We start from the raw sequence: 23,276 nt of genomic DNA, 5'->3' as shown, positions 1-23,276 counted from the left end.
TGTTCTGAGATTTGATGGTTGTATTTGTGTTTTGAGGGTTGATAACTTAATTTAGTTGATATTGCATGAGGCTTACAGCTCCAGATATGCTATTCACCCTCATACAACAAATATGTCTAGGGATTTGATGTAGCATTATTAGTGGAGTGGTATGAAGATAGATATGGTAGGCTTTATAGCTCGTTGACTATGCTATCAGCAGGTGAATCCCGAGCATCATAAGCCTAGCAGCCTAATTTAGAGATTGCCTATTCTTGAGTGGAAGTGGGATGGATCACCATAGATTTCGCAAGTAGTTTGCCTGTCACCTTTCATGGTTCTAATGGTATATGGGATATTATAGATAGGTTTACCAAATTGGCATATTTCATTCCTATTCAAATATTCTTCAGTAGCGAGAGGTTGGCTCGTGTCTATATTCATGAGATAGTTTGCTTGCATGGAGTGTCTATACCTATCATTTCAGATTGGGGCTCAATGTTCACTTCTAGATTATGGAGACCTTTCTAGGAGGAGTTAGGTACTTAGGTGGATCTTAGCACAACTTATCATCCACAGACTAATGGATAGTCAGATCAGACTATTCAGGTTCCTGAGGATATTCTCAGAATTTATATTATAGATTTTGGAGGTTAGTGGGAGCAGCACATAGCTTTGGCGGAGTTCATATATAATAATAATAGTTATCTTTCAAGTATTAATATAGCACCATTTAAGGCATTAAATGGTAGGCATTGTTAATTTTTAATTGGACGGTTTGAGACCTCTAAGATTCAACCCTGCAGTACTAACTTGCTTCATGAGTCATTAGATAGATTCAGGGTGATTCATGATAGGCTGATGGTAGCTCAGAGTAGGCAGAACTATTATACAAATCGTAGGCTTTGTTCCTTGAGATTTTGAGTTAGAGATTGGGTATTCCTCCCTGTATCGCCATGAAGGGTGTGATAATGTTTGGGAGAAAAGGCAAGCTCAGGCCTAGATATATTAAACTATTTGAGATCCTTCTCACAGTTAGAGAGGTGGTATGTGAGTTAGACTTACACTTGCATTTTCCTACTATACATTTGGTTTTCCATGTTTTCGTGTTATGATGGTACATTCTCAATGAGTCTCATGTGGTTCAGTGGTACTCAATTTATTTGGATGAGAGATTGACCTTTTTGGTGGACTCGATGTTCATATTGGCCAGGGATGTTAGGCGATTGTGATCTAAGGAGATTTCAATAGATAAGGCTCAGTAGAGGCACTAGAGGTAGAGAAGGATACTTGGGAGATCATGAGTGAGATGTGGACCCAGTATCTTTACATGTTCAAGCCTTCAGATACATCCTAACCCTTTACTTTTGCAAAAGAAAGTTCTTTTACTAGTGTATATTATAATGACTCTCTAGGTCAATTTCTACATTTCTACCTATTTTATTATTTAGAGCTTTTCTATAGCTGTCCTAAGTCATTTATGACTTGCTGGAGCTGACAGTTCTATTACTGGGCAGTTCATTTGTTTTTTAGAGCCAATTCCCTATTTTGACATCTTCGCTAGTAGGATTTGGCTATTTGGGGAAAACTTTAGTTTAACGACCTTATATGATAATTCTAAAAGTTATAAAACCTCTGAAATGTTGATTTTAGGCTATAGGAACCTTTGGTTTGGGTCCCAATCCTTTCAAACTCATTTCAAACTATTGGTCAAAATTTAAAGAAAATGGCCCTGGGGTAGGCCTACTTTTCATCAAAACAGCCTCAAATGGGAATTTCAAATGTACCATTAAGTCTGAAATGTTGAATTTGATAGGGTAGATAGTTTGTTTGCGCTCATGAGATTTTGGATGAATTACGAGGGGTCCGGTGTAGACTTGGAAATTTTCTAAGTCCCAGCTGGTGCACTACTCAGTTGGTGCAATCACTAAAGTGACAGTTGGGTCGCTTTAGCGAAAGCCGCTTAAGAGTCCAGCTAGTCTCTTCAGTGAATAGGTTTACTGGCTGGGGTAGCTAAAGCAGAGCCCAGTCTATTAAGGTGAAGTCTAGTTAAGTGACCCTCTATCTGCTTAACCGGAGGATGCAGGCTCAACGGGTACCACTTTAGCGGTGATCAATTAAGAGGTCAAGTGACCACTTAAGCGGCACCTAGGAGGCCATTAAATGCCCCTTTTTCCAATTCATTTCCCTATATTTACACAAGTTCAAGAGATTTAAGACCTAGAGAGTGTGCAAAGTTGGGAAACATTTCTTCAGAGATTTTAGGGTGCTTGTGAGATCTTTGAATACTTGGTAAGTTTATGTTTAATTCTTTGGTAATTTCTTAATTTAGTTCCAAAACCCCTAGATTATTGTTGAGTAGATTGAGTTATCATTTTATCCCGAAATATCCTACTATTAAGGGTAAATATTCCTTGAGCTTAGAGGGACGTGAATGATTTCAAAAGTGTGATCCCGTAAGTGGTCCCTATATGAGATTTTGTCTTGATTTTGAACCCGATAAGTGAAAATGTAATATAGGCAATGTTTTTCTCGTATTGATGAGTAGATTATTAGTTTGATAGCGTAGCATCAAGCGAAGCTTCTCAAAAAGGGAAACTGATGATTTAGCAGATTTCACCATGCTTTATTTGGTGTCCAGGTAGGCTAGGTTTAACTTTCTCATAGATTGGATTAAATTGTAGTATATTTATGACACTATACTAGATATGTTTTGAAAATTAGGACTTAGAGTTGTAGTTAGCATGGATTGGATTAATTAGCCATCTTAGAGGCCGTAATTAAGCGCAATTGACTTAACTAATTATTCTTTAGGTAGAATTTTTATTTTAGGACTAAAATATGACACATTTAATATCTAGTAGTGAAAGTAGATACCTTGGCCTAGTTTGAGGTAGAATTTTTCTTAGAATGAATTTTGGGGATTAGAAGTGGACCCTCCGACCTACCTTAGGCAAAGATTATTTTTTGTCAATTGTAAATCCAATACAACTTGTGTATTACATTAATTATGTTGTTTATTCAAGAAGGTTTAGATATATGGCATTTGATTATAGATTGGTACTTGGGAGGTGATACTAGTTTCGATTCGAGTTTGGTGATTTATGATATTAAGATCGGTTTGATTTCAAAATTATGCATGATATAAATTTTGGTTCAAGTGCGGCAAATAATGATATGAGTTTCAATTTAAGTATGATGTTGAGAGGTTATTTATGATGGTTATGTAACTAGTTCAAGTCTGATGTTTACGATTTGAGAGGATCCACAATTATGATTTTTAGATATGACTTTTTAGTGTGATTCTAGTTATTACTTCTCTTTGATTGCACCCTTCGGGCTTATTGAGGACCGCATTATCCTATTTACTTTATTGCACTTACTGTCTTATAGGGAACTGTTATATAGATATAGTTGTGATTTTTATTATTATTATTATTTAAATTTTTTATTTACTGTGTTAGAGCGTTATTTCAGGCTTGTCCTCTTCCCTTGATTTGGCTTACTTATCTTGCATTTTATTATATTTATATTATAATTTTGCTTAGTCGGCCGATGATACTTACTGAGTGCCTATGGCTTTAATACCCATACTACACTTCTATACCTTTTTGGTGCAGATTTGAGTACTAGTTGTCATCATTGATGTTGTAATTATGCGAGCCAGAGTTCGGAGATAGGGTGAGCTCTCGGTGCTGGAGTTGACCTTTTCTCCATCTTCTCTATTTTGCTTTGTCTTTTTATTTTTTAGACTAATGTATATTTGAGTATGATAATACTCATATTCTTTTGGATTAGTTGTTTTTATACCAATATTAGTAGGTCATGGGATGTTATTACTCCTTTTATTTCTCTTCCCTAATGATATTACTTATGATTTCTCTCTTGTGATTCATTTATTTGTACATTTCCCGCATCTATGCCACTTTCAACCAAATAGCCCATTACTTATAGTTTCGGGCTACAATTTTGGCTTACTTACTGGTGGAGTAAAGTAGGTGTCATCCTGACTCGTAAATCAGGTTGTGACAATTTTGGCGAATAATCTTGAAACTTAATAAGTTTCTTTGAGACTTACTGTAGTATAATTAATTATCAATGGCCAATATCATTCCCTCGGGTAGTAATAAGGTAGCTCTTCAAGAGCCCTCAATTAATTTTGTACTACAGGATATTGTATTAACATAAACCCTTTTCATAACCAAATTAGAGAAACATTTTGTGTCTTAATATAGTGTGAGTTGTAGCACTATCAAGAAGGCACATATCTCCATTACTCATCTTGAATCAATTTGAAGATTGGAGAAATTTTATTATCTTCACAAAATAAAAATACATGATAAGAAATGTGAAATCTAACAATCTTACAATGAAAATTAAATACTTTTTTTTCTTGAAAAATAAAAACAACATAGTGAAAAGTCTTGATAACTAAAAAAATCACATAAATAAAATAACACAATTTATTTTCCTAATAAATTGATCAAGAGTCAATTTTGACCTCCAAAGAAGTCTTCAACTTCTAAATGAGTAATCTCATCAAGACCATCAAAATCACCATCTTTCAAAATCAAGTTTACCTAAACATTTTCATCACATTTTTGTGAAGGTCCTGCCTCATCATCATTTTTGAAAGTAAAGCATGACTTCATTCAGGCATTAGAAGAGGTCCCACCTTCATTTCACTATCTTTTTAATGAAACTTGATAAAGCCTAGCAAAATGATTAGGCACCCGACATTTATTCTTTCAATTGTCACAACAATGACACTTGCCTCTTGAAGGATTGTTTTGAGGACCCATTTGGTTCTCCCTTTCCTGGTCACAACCACCACAGTGATTAGTATATTTTCCCCTGCCATTGCTACGCCCACACATATTTTAGGACCCCAATTTTGCCACCTTTCAGGCTGGCCATGCACTTGTACCCTATTTCCTTTCAGTAATGGAGCAACTTCAGTGGGATTGACTTCATGATTTTTCATCAAAAGGACATTATGTTGCTCAGCCACCAGAAGACATGAGATCAATTCAAAATACTTCTTAAAGCTTTTTGCACGATATTGTTACTGCAATATCACATTTGAGGCATGAAAAGTAGTAAGTGCCTTTTTCATCATGTCCTCATTATTTATAATTTTTCCATATAATTTCAATTGGGAAACAATTTTGAATACAACAGAAGTATATTTAACAATGGTTTTAAAATCTCAAAACTGTAAGTGCATCCACTCATAATGAGCTCTAGGGAGTATCATGACCTTTAGGCGGTCATACCTTCCCTTCAAATCAGTCAACAATTCAAGTAGATCTTTCACAGTCAGGTATTCAACCTTCAATCCTTCATCCAAATGATGACAAAGGAAAATCAAAGCCTTGTCCTTGTCCTGACTCGACGATGCATTATCTAGGGTAATTGTAGCACTAAGACACTGTGCCGAGAACCTATGCCAAATAATTTTTTTGGGAGATATCAAGTGCCACAAACTCAAGATTTGATAAATTCGACATGATGAATACTATCAAAAAAAATTAAATTAAAAATAATATACTATTACCTCAAAACATTGACTTTATTTCTACTACTAAGTAACACATTTTACCAAAAAAATAGTCACAAAAGCAGATTTTTTTTTTCATTTCACGAAACAGTAACATTTTTGTTTTTTAAACAATACGTTAAAATGATATAATGCTTGTGATGGTTATTAATAGACCACTACTATCATATAGTGATAACAGTTATTACTATCAAAATAGTTATAAAAATCACTTACTATCTTACACAAGAAAAGAGCTAAAAATTATTTTAATAAGCTAATAACTAATGTATATAATCACAAAAAAGAAATTAACAGTGAGATGAATTGATTCATCGCTGAAAATTATAACAACACTAAGTGTTATAATTGTTATTAAAAAAAACAATGCATACCTTTAAATAAAGTGACTAATCAAATAAAAAAGAGATAAAGAACAAGACAATAGGAATAATAGATAACAATATAAGATAAGTTTCTTCTTCTTTTCAATGTGTACAACATCTTCCTCAAGATCTCTATTTATAGTATTACATGAAGGAACTTCAAGAGCTATCATAAACATGACATTAATCTGTGAGAATGTAGGGGAAGAACATGGAGGAAGGGATGATCACTGAGGAGGTGATGGAGGTGAGGGAATTACTACACTTAAAAGAGGAGTTACACTAAGAAATTATGAACAGCCACCACAATCATTTTGTAATTATTTACAACATCTATATATATATACTAGTGTCATTTGGCTAGTGCTTAGCCCGGGCCCAAATGAAAGTTAACAAATAAATTTATAGATATTTCAAATAAAAGTTAGGATAAATTTAAAGCACATTATAAATAGCCTTTTGTAGAAATGTAAGGTGATGTTGTGTTTAATAGATCCTTGTGATTCAATTTTTCCCAACTACGCGCATGTCAGAGTTTTAATGCACCATACTGCCTCTTTTTTACTTATAAGCACGTATGAGGTCACTAAAGAAATAAAAATATCAAAGGTTGATATATTTTCGGTGGTAAAAGAAAATTTTACTTCAAAAGTTGATTAGATTTCATCAATTTATATTTCAAAAGACTATTTGATAGAATTTGAAGCTACATTATGTTAAGTTAATTAAATATTTAAAATTATAAATTAGCTATTCAAATACTTTATAAAAATAAAAACTAATCACAACGTTTCTATCAATTTAGTGATGTTCATATAATTTGACTTTCGAAAAGTGAAATTTGATAAATACTTTAAGATAAAGAAGAAAACATTTTAAAAATAAAAAAGAAATATTGACCAATTAAAAATCCATGTGGAATTCTTAAGAAAATATAGAAGGGTAATAGAAAAAAATTAAAGTTATTTTATATGATTTGTTGAAACAAACAAATAAAGTAACAAATTTTTAATATAAGAAACACATTTAAAAAATAAAAATGAAATGCAGTATAAGAAAATGAATAAGCAGCCATGTGTAGTCCCCTCATAGGATTAAAGCAGTAATGTGTAATCCCCTCATGGGATAAAAACACAATGTGATAAAGACCAAAGTGATTATATATACACATATATATGTATAAATATATATGTATATATATATGTATACATATATGTATATATATACATATATATACACATATATATATATATGCATATATATATATATATATGCATAGATATATATATATAAGCAAAAGTAATAGTACCATAAGAAGACAAGTGGCAGCATAAGAATAACAACAACAACAACAACAAAAACAACAACAACAACAGCAGCAACAAGAACAACAACAAGAACAACAACAACAACAATAATAATAATAATAGAAATAGTAGTACATACGTAGTAGTAGGGGGTAAGAACAAAAAATTATATTTTTAAATAAAATATGAATAAGTATATTCGATCCTCGCATATTTTCTGGCGAATTCTGCAAGAAAAAGTCTACAAGAAGAATACAAAAGAAGAAATAAAGAAATAAAAGGATTCCACGGGTGTAACTACAAAAGCTTAATCATACCCGTCAAGTGAAGGAATGAAACAAGTGAAGGTTTTCAGAAGAAGTTACAAGTGACCGTCACAACCACCACTAAAAAAGCTTACTCACACCCGTCAAGTGAAGGAACGAAAGAAGTGAAGGTTTTCAGAAGAAGTTACAAGTGACCGTCACAATCACCACTTCAAAGAATGCATTCGTTGGTTCAACATTATAATTTTCTATAAATAGAGGCATTTCTTTGATTATTAGGCATTCAACAATTAGCAAAAACAAAGTATTGGTCTCTTGTAATAAATATTTCTTCAAGTCTTTTTCACATATCTAGTTTCTTAAATTAATTTTTTTTCTACTTACATAATGGATTGATCTCTTTGTGTTGGGAGCATTGAAGAAACTCGATATAATATTATAATATAAATCTTATTTTAGTTCTTTCAAGACTTGATTTTATTTTAAAACTAAATACTCCGTGTTGAAATACTTGTACTAGAAATTAAAGTTACTTGATATTTTATATTATAGTTATAGTTATATTAAGTTGTGCTTCCCACAAGGAAGAAAACTAAATATACTATAAGTATTTTATAAAATATAAGTAATAATAATTTTTAGTCAGTTGTTATTTCAAATCTTTGAAATTGCTTCTTTTGATCCTTATCTTCACGGAAGGATTATTTCGAACCATTTCTTAGATTTAAATAATCTCTATCTTATTTGTCTCAATTCGTATCCTCGCGGAGAGATTGAATCAAATAAGATTGTTGATTTGAGAGGTCTTTATCTTATTTCTTTCAATCTATATCCTCACGGAGAGATTGTATCAAGTAATTTTATTGATTTAAAGATTACTCGCAAGGGGTCTTTATTCCTCATAAACACATAAATAAAATCTAGAAAGTTAATCTACAATTTTGTAGAAATTACTAAAATAATAATTTTATTATAATAGACATACCAAGTGAATTCAACAACCCAACTTCCCCTCCAAGATAATCTTTTAAGAATAATTTCTTCACATACTTTGTTTTCAAACTTAAGAAATTACTCTCTTTTCATCAATTTGATTGTCAATTAGTAGTCAAAATACCATAAGTTTGTAGCACAGATTTTCAATCTTTGTGGGGCGATATCTTAAACTATATTAGAATTTGACAGAATACGAGCAACAAAATTCTATAGATATTTGCCTCATTAAATTTTTGGCACCGTTGCTGGGAATTGGCATACATCTACTTCAGACTAAGTGTTTTGATACTACTTTGAGAGCTTACTTTTCTATTTATTATTATTATTGCTAATCTCTTTCTCATCTTACTTTATTTATTTTTATTGAACTTATTTCTCTACTTTATAAGTTTCAGGCAGTTTATGGCCCGCTCCTCAATAAAAATTTAGGCAATTATGATCCAGAAATTGAAAGAACAATTTGTTGGCATAGGAAAGAACAAACATTAACTTCTCAAAACTTTAGCAGACTGGAACACCATCCGGATGATGAAATTAATCCACCAGAAATTCCATCACATGCTCTAGATTATCAGTTTGATAAAGTGGTGCCTAGACCCTCAAATAGAATTTTGAGGGATTACGCTAAACCAGACCACTTCAATTGTGAATCTAGTGTCCAAAAACCCCCAGTAGCAGCCGACAATTTTGAAATCAGAACTGGATTAATTCAAATAATTCAATAATTATGTACTTTTTTCAGTGATCCAAGTGAAGATCCATATAGTCAGTTGATTGATTACTTAGAATTAGTTGAAACTGCTAAATACAATGGAGTCTCTCCTGAAGCAATTAAGTTAAGGCTATTTCTCTTTTCTTTCAAAGGAGATGCCAAAACTTGGTTACGAAGTTTACCTCAAGGGTTTATTACCACATGGGATAAGATGACTCAGAAATTTTTAAACAAATATTTTTCTCCAGCTAAAACTAAAAAGTTAAGATAAGAGATTTCTAATTTCTTACAGACGGAAACTGAATCAGTTTATCAGTCTTGGGAAAGATTAAAAGCAATGTTAAAAAAATGTCCACATCATGGCATACCTGAATATATGCAATTGTATATTTTTTATCATGGACTAAATCCTTCATATAGAAATATTATAGATGCAGCTACGAGAGGCTCTATCATGGGAAAAACCATAGAGGAAGGACTTCAAATAATGAATAAAATCTTAGAAAATGCTATTCAATGGCAATCTGATCACATAATCATCAAAAAGTCTGCTATGATAAATCATGAAGATGTTTTAAATATACTAACATAACAGATTGCTTCTTTGGCACAAAGTTTGAATCTTTTTAGGTGAATGCACATTAGTCAGTTCAAGTCGAGGCTTGTGACATGTGTGGAGGAAATCATCTGAACCTTAAGGGACTAAAACTTTTCGAGGCTACTAACGTCTACCCTATTGAAATTAATATTGATTCAAAAGAGGTTATTCACATGCTGAAACATGGTAACATGTATTATAACCATATTATCGATGCCTGCGGGTCCATTCTGAGAAGAATGAGCCTTCCACCAGTACGACACTACTATAGAGAGCAAAATCAAGTTGTTGACTCGCTTGCAAAGGAAGGAGTGAGGAGAAAATTTTTTGGCAAAACTCATATTTTGGTAGTTCCTCCAGTGTTTGCACTAGAACATGTATAGGCGGACATTTTAGGAACTCTGTTTAATTGGGATGTCATGATGTATAACACTTCCCATAGTGTTGATACTGATATTTTTTAGCCCGACTAAATGGCTATCTATAATTTGCAACATTTTCTACTTTATTTAATTTAATCTAATCTGAATTACCAAAAAAACAACTTAAGAAATAAAGAAAGAGAAGAATGAAGAAATTTTATTTTTTAAAAGTTTATATGCATGTGTCACAAATTTAGGCTGATAAAGTATCACAGAATCTAGTCACCTTTATCATTTCAGATTGTGCCCTTATACCCCCCACCCCAAGATTCCCCAAGCTGGAACCATCGGTATTTATTTTATAAGATTCCCTTACTGGGGAATCCATTTAATTGAAATAGTGATGGTTTGATCTCCTAGGGGTGTTGAGATGTTAACAATACAGGTGTACTCAATAGTTGCGACATAATAATTCCCATAAGTGGGGAGGACAATGGTATTATTAAACACTCTCCCATTCCTGCATTTCTATAATTCCCAGAGACAGAAGATAGACAAAATATCAAGATTAATATGATTTTCAAAGGGTTTATTACGGAACCAGTTCTTGGTTATTCGAGTATGTCATTTCCATTTATACCTGCAAAATTTGAGGCTGTGTATCCCCTTTTTGCTGAACAGAATAGTCCACAGGGGAGTAGTTTATTAACAATCCCAGAAGAGATGCTTTATGTTCTTATGATCATTGTTGCATTTATAGTAACTTGGCTAGATAGGGATACCTCTTCTGATAAGGATGGAGTTACAAGGCAGTCTATTGCAGTTGAGGAGCCAAAGAAAGTATTTCATCTTATTAGGGATTTTAATATTCCAGATTCACTTAAAACTTTTGTTTCCAGTGTGGGTCTGGAATTTGGTACTAATGTGCTTGTAGGTACTTCTTCTAGTAAAAACCCTACTACTAGTTAAGTCCCAAATAGGGTAGTCAGTGGGACTCCTAGTGGTGTGGAAGAAATAATTTTGGATGGACTGAAGAAAGGTGATTGGAAGATTGAATGGAAGGGAAAAGAGGTTTCATATGCCATTTATCTAAAGTTCAGAGATAGTGGCTTGATGAAGCCAGTAGTAACAGGCCTTTGGATGAGGATATTTAAAGCCTCAGTAGTGGGCAGCCTCCTATCAATCCAGAACTTAGCTTGTTCCCCTTTGTGAATGATCCAAAAGAAGGCCTCTTTGCAAGTGACTTGTATAGTGGTAATATATTTCCAGGTCCTGGAAACCATATGTTTGTTGATGGTGTGAGTATTTATTGATTAAGACCTTAGCCTAGAGAGAATGGGTTTTTTTATAAGTCTCTAGGCTGGAGCATAATTCATAGTATTGTTTTTAACACCAGATTGCTGGATACCCAAACCCCCCAAGTGTTTGGGTTTAGTGGTTACATCCCACTTGATCATATGTATTTTTTCTTAACATCAGTAATACCCCAGATAAAGTTTCTTTGGATCTTATTAATGTGATTGGTGATCTTATGGGAAAGGGAGATGTATTGCATGATATGGTTAGGGATTCTATTAAGGAAGGCTCTGGCTAGGGTGGTCCTTCCAGCTTTGTTAAGAAACTTAGTCTTCCAACCAGCTAATTTAACTTTCATATTATCGATGATGAACTGGAAATCAGCATTGGTGGGAGCTTTATGGAAGATAGGAAATACCAAATATTTTCCAAAGGTAGTTTTGGGGTGGATGTTCAGGATAGAGGCTAGATAGTTGCAGGTATTGGGAGAGCAGATCCTAGAGAAGATGACTTTGGATTTGGTTTTGTTGAATTTTTGGCCAAACAAGGAATTGAAAGAGTCCAGAGTTTCCTAATTATCACACAGTTTTTCTTATTGGCCCTAGCAAACAAAGTCAAATCATCTATAAAGAAGATGTGGGAGAATTTTTGACCTCTTCTGCAAATGATAATATGAGTCCAGTTAAGGAGATCAACTTTATAGTCAATCCTTCTGGAATAAAGCTCCATTCACAAGATGAAGATATGGGGGGAGATCAAATTTCCTTGTCTTATACCTCTTGAAGGTTGGAAGAATTGGGTTTTATAAGCATTAGTGAGGATAGAGATAGAGGTAGATGCGATACAAAACATGATCATATTGGAGAGTTTGGCAGGGAAGTTGAAGAAGTGAAAGGCTTGTCTAATGAAGACTATTCAATTCTATTGAATGTTTTCTCCAGGTTAATCTTGATGATCATATTGCCTTTAGCCCCTTTCATTTTAGAGAGGTGGCTAATGAACTCTTGGATAATGATAGCATTTTCCGAGGATCTCCTATTGGCTAGAAAACTAGTTTGGGTAGGACCAATGATATTGGAAAGGTATGGTTTTATTTTATTAGCAATAATCTTGGTAATGATTTTGTATTGGGTATTACAAAGGCCATTAGGTCTAAAATTTTTTAAGGAGACACCATTCTAACACTTGGGGATCAGGCAGATGTATATTTACCTCTTTATCCATTTTGTTTGTCGAGAATATCCGAGTACAAAAGGAAATAAGTTGAGGGCTGATGGTCTCCCAGAATTTTTGATAGAAGAGGGGGTGAAGACTATCCCGTTCAGGAGCTTTGTTAGCCTTAAAAGTGAAGACAACTTTCCTGATCTCAGAGATACTAGGGATACTGTCCAGCACCCATGGGCTCTATTTGGGATGGAGCCCCAAGAGGATGGGTTCTTATGTCATCTCAAGTGGGAGAAGGAATGGTCAGTGCAATAGAGATCCTTATAAAAAGTCAGTATAGAGTAATTGAAGTCCTTTTGGGTAGTTCATTAGATACCATCTTTATTTTTCAAGGAATTAATCCTATTTTTCTCCTTCTTTTAAAGGTAGCAGTGTGGAAAAGGCTAGTACTGGCATCCCTTCTGTGAGACAATTTATTCTGGACTTAAGTATCCAGAAGTCCTGCTCATGTTTAAGGATGTAATTGTAATCTTTAAGGAGATTCAATTCAAGGGTATAGAGAAAGGAGTTAGTAGGGTAGTGGGTAATTTTCTGGATGCTAGCTAGTTTAACTAGGATTCTTCTCTATTTAGAGAAAATATTTCCAAAAAACTCCTTATTCCAAGGGAATGATTGATTGGAGGGAGGCAATAGACTCAGTGAGGTTTTCACTGGAGAGAAAATCTTGATTAATAATAGAAGGGAAATCAGGGTAAGACACCACACGGGCTCCATTCTAAAGGGTTTATCCCTTATTGGGGTTTAATGAGAGAGATTGACCAACAGAAGGTAGTGGTCAGAATGGGTACTGCAGAGGTAAGTGACAGTTTTTTTAGGGTACAAATGTATCCATTGGTCATTGTCAAAACACCTATCTAGCCTTTCAAGAATCAGATGGCTCTTATTCTTATATCTTTTATTAGTCCAGACGTATTTACTCCCTTTAAAGCCCAAATCAACCACAAAACATTAATTAATGCAATTACAAGACCTGTTTGCTCTATTATTGTTGATGGGATTCCCACTATACTTATCAGTGACTCTAAGAAATTCACTAAAATCCCCCCCACCAGCCAACTGACATTGTTGTTACTATAAATAGTATCTGTAATGGCAGATAGTTGTTCCTAAAGGATTTTTCTATTATCAAAATTGGTACAAGCATAGATAATACTAAGAAACCAATAACTAAAAGAATCCTTTATCTTGATAGCCATATGGATGCTTTGAGGTGTAATAGATATGTCATTGATATTAAAAAAAATCATCTTTCCACATCAAGATAATTCCAGCAGACATCCTAATAGTAGTAGATTGGATTTGATAGTCAAATCCAAGGTCTTGAGTTAATTGGTGGTGATCATTCATTCTGACCTCAAGAAGAGCTAGCATTGTAGGTTTGTAAAGTCCTACCATAGCAGTGCAATGTCTTTTAAACTATGCACTGTTAGCCCCTGTAGAATTTCATATAATTATGTTCATCCTTAATCTAGTTTAGGTTAGAGATTGAGCCTCTACCACATTCTTCCCTTTGTCCATTATATTCAGGGTTGTTTATGGTAGATTCATATTAATCATTGACTTCAAGGGGTTCAAAGAGGTCTTCGACATCCCCTTATCAGTGTACTGGGGAGCTTAGTCTCTATTGTGAACTTGGTTAAGACCCATAGTAGTAGGATTATCCACATATCGCTGACTTACTCTGCGAACCTTAAAGCTACTGGTTTGTCGAGAGTGGTTACCTCTATAACTAGGACTTTCATGGTTCTAAGATAGCTTCCATTTCTGAATTGCTTGCTCTTAATATTTCCATAGTTTTTTCTCTTTCCTGACGAGTCTTTGGTTGTAGAACTTTTGGTTGGGTCACATCCACTAGAGAAGATGTATTCTCCAGTTGTAGGAGCTTTGGTCTATTCATAAGAAGTTGGGGATTTGGAGGGGAATGAAAAGGAGGCTGTGTGCCACTTAATTCAGCATCTCTGTCAAGTTCTCTGTTGACAGAGGTTCTAGTTGATTCAATACCCCGATGGTTACTAGAGTAGACATCCATATGTTGTTTCTATTATTTTCCAGACTCTGGTTTAGGGCTTCCTTCATAAGGAGTGAATGGTAGGTCAGGTACTGCAGCACAACCTTTACTAGTCTCTCATTTATCTCTTCTTTAATTGTGGGGATTATTTCTTAGAAACCCATATCCAGCCAAGATAATGGAGCATAGTCTAGAGAAAGTGGCTTTGTGAAGAGGGTCAAGGTGGTTGTATTGAGAGGTGAGGGATTCCAGTCTTCCTTTTTATAGAGTGGGATAAAGAAATAGAAAGGTGAGGGAGAGGAGGGGAAAAAGGGAAAGACTAGTGGCTTCATTTTCATATTGGGATAAGGGAATAATTAAATAAGAGGTCTTGGGGAAGGATCTTGCACTACTTGTAGGAGATGCAGCCTGCTACTTTTGTGCCGGCAGGAAATTTTGGTGGATGATTTAACCGGTGGTGGTCATATCAGCAGGAGAAGGATTGCCCTATATTTTCTTATTAGAAAAGATGAGAGTTGACTTAATATCTCCTCCAATAAGTTCAAAGTTTGGTGGGTATTTTTTTTTCTTTCTGGGTGAGGGATAAGCTTTGGGATGTATTTGCCCGAGGCCCAAAATGGGCTCTGTTGTTACTAACCCAGTTACTGGACTCCTTGTCCAAATGAGCCTGTGTCTTTTGGGCCAATCTTCCTTTACTAATCGGGTTACTAGACTCTATGTCCAGGTTAGCCCTTGTCTCTTGGCCTAATGAGAAGGGTTTGTTATTCCCCTTATTAAGGATATTTTTAACTTATGTTGCTGCCGGGGGGGGGGGGGGGGGGGGTTGAGGGTCATTAAACTTACCTGAATCCGCATCATACGCTTTAACCTTAACAATTGGATTAGGTTATTTACTTGTACCTGGTACGGGGTGGGGGGTGGGGGAGCTTCTATTATTTTACCTTAGATTGAGCATTTTTCTTTCAAAAGGTCACAGTTTTTCACTTATTCACCTGAGCTTCTGCATCATGCTTCTACGTGGCTATGTTGTTAGGATTTTCGTGGGTAGTTGTAGCAGCGTTAAAGTCATAATTCCTCAGTGTATGACCCAATCTGTCGCATCCCATACACAATATTCTCTATCCTTCATAGCAAATTGGTTGTGGGTGATTCCTAATGCTGATAGTAGTACGCATCGGAGTATCCATTAGAACCTAAACACAAATCCTCACATATCTAGTTCAGAGGGTTGAAGAGTTGCATGTATCGATCTTCAAAAGGTATCCAATCTTTTTCCTAATTTTTTCCAGAATTGACTTATCATCCAATTCTGATGGCAAGTAAGATAGACACAACCAAATTGTCGTATAAGAAATTTTGTACTTACTTGGTACAAAATTGGGTTCCTATTTCCTTATTGAGATGAAGGAACCTGCTACAAAACATGGACCATCATGTAGGATTCTTCATTGGATTTTTTCTAGTGCTAATTTCACCGTGAATAAGTCCTTACCGAGATATATGAGTACTAATTTCTCTTCAACTCTCCATATCTCCGATAACTTAGTTTTGAGATATTGATGATTAAATTTTTTCCCCACAACTTAATAATCATTGAATATTTCCATGGTGAGTAAATCCTGCTCTTTTCTTCCTTTGAAAGAATGATGGATGCTTCTACAGCAGCAAGGGTTTTATCCCCATTATCGTTGAGAAAATCCTGGTCATAGTAAGCCGAGTTTTTCGGTGATTTCTCTGTCATAGCTTCTTTGTAGGATTGTCATGGGGGGAGGGAGGGTCCTTTTCCACCAGGTTATTATTCTTATCAAATGGATCTGGTGGTGGAGTTAAAGAGTAGGGTGTTAGCGTAGGGTGCCATCGTTTGGGTCATATTGGGATTTTTAGAGAGAGAGTTTTTCTCTCTCTAAGAGAAAAAAATTTAAGTTGGTTATTAAAGAAGAAAAGGTTATACTATCTATTAACTTATTAGAATTTGAAAATTAAAAGTAATTGTTAGTGTATACACTTTTTGTTATTAAAATAAGAGAAAAGTCATCATTTTCATCCTAAACTATATTCGAAAAGTCGAAGACAGACCAAAACTATTGAGATGGCCTATTTCACACTTATGCTATTTAAAAGTGAATTTGTTCACATCTCAAAAGCTGTTGTGGCAATAAATTAAAAAGAAAACAAGCATCTTTTTGATTTTTTTTCTCTTTTAAAATGTAGCTGTGTGGACTTTTTTACTAATAAAAATAAATTTAAAGAAGTTGCAAGGTAAAGTTCATCTTTTAAAAAATAAAAAAATCAATTTAAGCTACTTGAAATTTTATATCTTTGTTGTTTGATAGATATTGTTGGAGAGTATTAGTTGCAGATCTTTCATGAACATTGTATATTCCTATTCTAATAAAATAAAAACGAAAAAGGAAAAAGAGAAAAAATTCATAGGCACCTCTGCTCCATTGACAACCTTTCACGTTCTTTTTCTTCTTCTTCCCTTTTTTTTTTATTTTGTCCCTCTTCTCTTCTCCGTTTTTCTTATCACTGTCATTTTACTTCATTAAATCTATTTTTTTTCATGAATTGAGTGCTTATTCTTTACTATTTTATGGTGAAATTGGTGATTGATGAAAAAAATTGGTATTTGTTTTTTATGATTGAAAATGATAATGTTGTGATTTTGATGGCGAATGCAAAAATTTTTGGTGATTGTTTTTATGAATTTCGATAATAACAATGGTGGTGGTGTAATTTTTGTGGTGGATCTTGTGAAGAAAATTAGTATGTGACTTTTCATCTTGATTTTTTGTGGGTCATCTTAAAATTTTCTTGTAAAGAATTGAGCACTTTTAGCATTATTATGATGCAAATGGGAGTTGGTAAGTAAATTTGTGCGTTATTGATAGTGATGGAACAAAAAATGAATAATTTATTAATAAAATGAGAAAACTAAATAATAACAAAATGTCTCCCACGATAGATATACAATCATGGTCAAAATGAAATTTTTTCACACGCTAAGAAATTTAGTGTAACGCCCCGATTATCTGAACCGAAATGCTACACAGTGCTCATGACCCTGAGGGACCACAAGCTAACCCATGACTAATATCTGTACCTGTACACTGCATAATATATGAATATAAATGTGAAAACATGAACTGAAAGGCCATAAGGTTCAATACTGAACATAATCTGAATAATAACAATGTCTGAATAAAGTGGTATCACAATACCAAAACAAAACCAAAATACTGAAGTCTGAATCTAGTCTGAAAGACTCTAACTGTCTAAAGTAGGGAGTGGAAGGAACATGTCTCCAACTAACTCCTGACTACTGAAAGCCAAAATGAAATACTGAAGTAATAAAGTAGTAATTAGGTCCTCGGAGAATAAGGACTCACTGCTAACTCTGATTGCTAAAATTTGCAATGCTAGTACTGCTTTGGAACTCGTACCTTTGAACTAATAGTGTATCATAAGTGAAAGCACCATAGTGCAAATACGTCAGTACGTCTGAATATACTGAGTATACAAGTGAGGTGGGATGAATGCAAAGGGGTTTATATGCTTGAATAATATGGACTAATATGAACGTGAGAATACATACATGTGTAAGTAACTGAAATTGAGCGACTGTATCTGACAGTCTAAATCTTCTAATAATGATTAAGAGTGACTAAGCTTGAGATCAGGCCTAACTAACGGATGATCTCTGGAACTGATATTGAGAATACTCAACTGAATCTGAGACTGAGATCAATCCTATCTTATAGGTGACCTCCATAAGTACTAATATTGAGTAAATTTATATTAGACCAAGCCTATCTAGTGAGTGGTCTATGAATCTGTGGAACTATCTGAGTTCCTTACTGAGATTGATGATTGTATCTGATAGTCCCAATTTTTGAGTTTTACTCTGAAGACTGATACTGAAACTATAACTGTGGAGTGCTCACTTAAGCCACATGCCCCAAATCTGAACTGGTGGGCTCCAACTTATAACCCCAGTTGGAAGGGTATCAATACCATGCCATGGGTAAAGACCTCTCTGGTCAAGCCTATCTGACGGGTGACCTTTGTAGAAAGTCAAGCCTAAGGCAGTATAATGTTCAAGCCTCTCTAATGGGTGACAAGCCTTTTTCTAATGGGTGACTCCTATATCCTGCGTTGTCTAAGTAGTTCTGGAGTTCAAGGATTTCTCCTAATGACTCTGCATCTCTGACAGGCAGCCTCCATCCCTGCACTCGCTCGGTGCTAGCTCCTAATCCGAACTGAAAGACTAAACTGATTCATAGAACTTGTACTTAATCTGAACTGAAGCCGTTACTGAGTTTCTTACTTGACTGAGCCGACTGAGTTCACTTGGTTCCATTATCTGACAAAATACTACTAAATTTATTATCTGAATGAATGATACTAAGTTCTGAATTGATTTCTTAAATGCTACTAAGATCTGAGCAGAGTACTGAACAGAAGCTAGAATGATAACGAAACTTAGAATCTTAAGCTCTATAACTTTCTGAGATTTCTGAATTTTGTAACAGACTGAGTTCTACTGATCATAGCACAACTGAGATTATCTTGAGACTAACTCGGCTTTAGGCACACAGTTATATTTTTTGGGTACAAGTACCCCCAGGACTCGATAGAAGGAAACTGATACACATGATACTTCTTGATCATAGGAATAACATCCACAATTCATAATACCATAAGTAGGGGATTTCATAGTACACATGGTTCTCAACACCTTATACATGAAAGGGAATACATATAACATGGGTATACTTGCATACCTCAATATCATGGACATTCCATATCACAACAATAACTCATAACAACAACACATATCAATAACATGGAATTCATGTGGAAACATAAGGAATAGAACATGAACTTGTCAATAAAGAACTATTAAGTCATAAAAACATAGATTTTATCATTCTTGCCATTTTATCAAACACCTTACATGCACAACTTTGGGCATAGGTGTACTTATCAATTTGATAATCTTAATCTATCCAAAATTCATGGGTTTCAACTAACCTACTCATATGCTTCATGAAAAACACATCAAGATACAATCTTGAATCCAAACAACCATCATCAACATGAATATAGTCATAACACAATAGGGAAATTAAAATTTATAATTTGAAACATGATCTTGAGCTCCATGGATGAAAGGGATCCATGGATGAACACTACGCATACCTCAGAAAGAAAACTTTGATGAGTTGCTGGAGAGTTCTCGGATTGGGGAACTTAATTCTTGATTATCATGGAAAAAGGACTTGAATTTTGCATTTGGGAGATAATTTTAATAAAAACTCTAATCTTGTGGTTGAAAGTGTAAGAAAGGGTTGTTGAGATGTTTAACTAAAGAAAAATAAGAGAAAGTTACGTCCCTTGAGGTTTATAAGTCATGGGAGGTAAAGGAAAAGACCAAAATACCCTTACAAAACTACTTCCCAATTGCTAAAAATCTTAGCTGATGACCAAGGCTGAAATATCGTTAGATTTGTGATAAGTCGTCACAAATGTTGTCACTTAGGAGCTGCTCTCTGCCTAAGGCAGACGACATTCATGATAAGCCATCAAACTTGTGATAACTTATTAGAAATGTCATCACTGGGGGCTGGATTCTGCCTAAGTCTGACGACATTTGTGATAAGTCGTCAAACTTGTAGTTATCACAAATGTCATCACTCAGTTTTCCAGGCTGACATGCTGGAGTAAAATGGGTATAACATTTTTCTCCGATATCAGATTTAGGAAAAATTGGTATCATTGGAAATATAATTCAAAGAGATTTCATTTGACATATTTTAGGTCCTCTAATTCCATATACACAAGGAGTTATAGTCTATTGAAGTTGACCCAAGTTTTGACGCTCACTAAAACTTAAACGATAGGAAAGCTTTTAACTTATCCTTGAGTTACGGGACATCTCCGATCTAAATTCATGATCAAATAGAATCCACACTACAAATTGATTAATACACTAAATTTACATAGGATTTGAGGCTTTTGGATTATCTACGCATATGAATAATGGATTTTTATTCTAGTCCAAAATATGGGGTGTTACATTATCTCCACCTTGGAATCATTCGTCCTCAAATGTCGATTGATAAGTTACAAGTAATGATCAACTGAACTTACTTAAGGAACGTGAATATCTAAAACATGACTATATAACCAAAATTACTGACACACTGAATTTTCCAATAGAGTATGCATGCATAGCTGATGCATAGAATACCCAGATGAGACTATTGATAAGCTGAATCCTCATGACAGACATGCATATCTGATGCATGGATACTTGACTAAGTTGTTTTCATAAATGTATAACTGAATGCACTGATAAGCTGAACTTTCTCTACTTAACATGCATATAGAATGCATGGAGGTCTGACTAAACTTACTCTTGAAAGCATAACGTGATAAGTCGTCACAAATCTCGTCACTTGGGAGTTGGTCTCTACCTAAGGATGACGACATTCATGATAAGACATCAAACTTGTGATAACTTATCAAAAATGTCATCATTGGGGGCTGGATTTCTGCCTAAGGCTGACGACATTTGTGATAAGTCATCACACTTGTGATAAGTTATCATGAATTCCGTCACTCAGTTTTCCAGGCTGACATGCTAGAGTAAAATGGGTATATCATTTTGCTACGATATTGGATTTAGTAAAAATTGGTATCATTGGAAAGATAATTCAAAGGGATTTCATTTGACATATTGTAGGTCCTCTAATTTGATATACATAAGGAGTTATGGTCGATTGAAGTTGACCCAAGTTTTGACGCTCACTAAAACTTGAACGATAGGAAAGCTTTCAACTTGTCCTTAACTTAAGGGACCTCAATTATCTAAATTCATGATCAAATAGATTCCCACACTACATAATTGATTAACAAACTAAATTTACATAGGATTTGAGGCTTTTGGATCATCTACGCATATGAATAATGGATTTTTATTCTAGTATGAAATGTGGGGTGTTACATTATCTCCCCCTTGGAATCATTCATCCTCGAATGTCGATTTATAATTACGAGTACTGATCAACTAAACTTACTTAAGGGACATAAATATCTAAAAAATCATTATATAACAAAAATTACTGACACACTGAATTTTCCACTAGAGTATGCATGCATAGCTGATGTATAGAATACCTAGATGAGACTATTGATAAGCTGAATTCTCATGATGGACATGCATATCTGATGCATGGATACTTGACTGAGTTGTTCTCATAAACGTATGAATGAATACACTGATAAGCTGAACTTTCTCTACTAAACATATATATCTAATGCATGGAGGTCTGACTGAACTTACTCTTGAAAGCATGACGTGATAAGTCATTACAAATGTCGTCACTTGGGAGCTGGTCTCTGCCTACGGATGACGACATTCGTGATAAGACATCAAACTTGTGATAACTTATCAAAAATGTCATCACTAGGGGCTGGATTTCTGCCTAAGGCTGACGACATCTGTGATAAGTCGTCATACTTGTGATAAGTTATCACGAATGTCGCCATTCAGTTTTCCAGGCTGACATGCTAGAGTAAAATGGGTATAACGTTTTGCTATGATATTGGATTTAGGAAAAATTGGTATCATTGGAAAGATAATTCAAAGAAATTTCATTTGACATATTGTAAGTCCTCTAATTTGATATACACAAGGAGTTATGGTCGATTGAAGTTGACCCAAGTTTTGACGCTCACTAAAACTTGAACGATAGGAAAGCTTTCAACTTGTCCTTGAGTTAAGGGACCTCTATTATCTAAATTCATGATCAAATAGATTCCCACACTACATAATTGATTAACAAACTAAATTTACATAGGATTTGAGGCTTTTAGATCATCTACGCATATGAATAATGGATTTTTATTCTAGTCTGAAATGTGGGGTGTTACATTATCTCCCCCTTGGATTCATTCATCCTCAAATGTCGATTTATAAGTTACGAGTACTGATCAACTGAACTTACTTAAGGGACATGAATATCTAAAAAATCACTATATAATAGAAATTGCTAACACACTGAATTTTCCACTAGAGTATGCATGCATAGGTGATGCATAGAATACCCAGATGAGACTATTGATAAGCTGAATCCTCATGATGGACATGCATATCTGATGCATGGATACTTTACTGAGTTGTTCTCATGAACGTATGACTGAATACACTGATAAGCTGAACTTTCTCTACTGAACATGTATATCTAATGCATGGAGGTCTGACTGAACTTACTCTTGAAAGCATGACTGACTATGCAATGATAACTGATGCTAACTCATAATAGGAATATATGCATGAAACTGAATGGGTTTATGGAATTGATAACTTCAGGGAGTTAGAGCATCTACCCCTTGGGACACTATCTTTCTCTAAAAAAACTTACATCACTGGAATACTTAAGGACTACTGAGGCAGTGCATAAGGCATCTATGAATTGGATCATATCTAAATATCTGAGAGTTGAAGATAATGTATGATGCATGAACTGAGTTATACTCGCAACTACTAAGGTACTCTGTCTTGAAATAGTTACCTTACTGAGATTTTAGATAGTATG

At 34.5% G+C, this 23,276-nt stretch overlaps 1 non-coding gene across 1 annotated transcript; it reads right to left on the bottom strand.

Annotated features, from left to right (window-relative positions):
• Window positions 1–9,444: 9,444 nt before the first annotated feature.
• LOC124897315 lies at window positions 9,445–9,551 on the bottom strand. The gene has a single exon (XR_007054037.1). It is a non-coding gene; the product is annotated as a small nucleolar RNA R71 (small nucleolar RNA).
• Between the last annotated feature and the right edge of the window lie 13,725 nt (window positions 9,552–23,276).

Source organism: Capsicum annuum, chromosome 3, assembly GCF_002878395.1.
Source record: "Capsicum annuum cultivar UCD-10X-F1 chromosome 3, UCD10Xv1.1, whole genome shotgun sequence".
NCBI classification, from domain to species: domain Eukaryota; kingdom Viridiplantae; phylum Streptophyta; class Magnoliopsida; order Solanales; family Solanaceae; genus Capsicum; species Capsicum annuum.
This window is presented reverse-complemented; position numbering and strand designations above follow the sequence as displayed.